The sequence below is a fragment of the Dipodomys ordii genome, unplaced genomic scaffold (genome assembly GCF_000151885.1).
Source record: "Dipodomys ordii isolate 6190 unplaced genomic scaffold, Dord_2.0 Scaffold308, whole genome shotgun sequence".
Taxonomy (NCBI): Eukaryota; Metazoa; Chordata; class Mammalia; order Rodentia; family Heteromyidae; genus Dipodomys; species Dipodomys ordii.
This window is the reverse complement of record NW_012267524.1, coordinates 374,718-375,981: the sequence shown is the minus strand read 5'-3', so window position 1 is coordinate 375,981 and position 1,264 is coordinate 374,718.

The window sequence follows — 1,264 nt, the reverse complement described above, 5'->3', positions numbered from 1 at the left end:
TGGCTCCCTTATCAAAGATTAGGTGGCTATGGGTCTGCATGCATATTTCTGGGTCTTCGTTGCTATTCCAGTGGTCCTCATGTCTGTTCTTGTGCCAGATTACTATGGCTTTGTAGTAGAGTTAGAAATTTGGTGCTGGTATTCCTCCAGCGCTGTTCTTGCTGCTAAGGATTGTTTATTCTATTCAGGGTCTTTTATTGTTCCATATGATTTCTTGGACTAGTTCTTCTATTTCCATGAAAAATTAGATTGGGTTATTGATAGGTATCACATGGAATATGTACCTAACCTTTGGAAGTATTGCCATTTTCACCATGTTAATCCTCCCAATCCAGTAGGATGGGAGGTTGTTCCACGTTCTGATTTCTGCTGTGATTTCCTTTTTCAGATTTGTAAAGTTTTCATTGTAGAGGTCATTCACTTCTTAGTTACCTCCTAGGAATTTTATTTTGTGTGGGGCCATTACCAAAGGAGTAGCTTTCCTGATTTCATCCAAACTCTTCTCCTTGTTGGCATACAAAAAAGCCATTGCTTTTCTTTTCTTTTTTTTTTTTTTTTGTCGGTCGTGGGGCCTGAACTCTGGGCCTGGGCGCTGTCCCTCAGCTCTTCAGCTCAAGGCGAGCGCTCTACCTCTTGAGCTACAGCGCCACTTCCGGTTTTCTGGTGGTTTATTGGAGATAGGAGTCTCAAGGTCTTTCCTGCCCGGGCTGGCTTTGAACCGGGATCCTCAGATCTCAGCCTCCTGAGTAGCTAGGATTACAGGCGTGAGCCACCAGCACCCAGCCCGCCATTGCTTTTCTACCCTGCTACTTTGCCAAAATTTTGAATCAGCTCAAGTATTTTGGAAGTGGAGTCGATCAGCTTCTTTGTCTTTCTGAAAAGTTTCTCTTGTATCCTCTGAGTGTGTCTCTTGGTGAAATAGCTCCTCCGTGTTGACCAACTTTCTGAGACCCTTGGTGGAAACACTTAGAAGTGGGCTGAGGCAGCAGCTTTGTGACATAGTATTTTCCTTTGGTTTGTGCCAGGAGTTGGGCTTGAACTTAGGGTCTTGTGCTTTCTCTTGGGTTTAGTGGCTCATGACTAGCATTAGTCATTTGAGCCATAACCCCACCTCTGGTCTTTCTGCAGAATAAATGCAGATATGAGTGTCTCACACTTTTCTGCTTGGCCTGCCTTTGAACCTCCACCCTCAGACTCTAGCATCCCAAGTAGTGGGATTTATAGGTGTGAGTGACCAGCACCCTGTCTGTAATGTGTTCTCCTA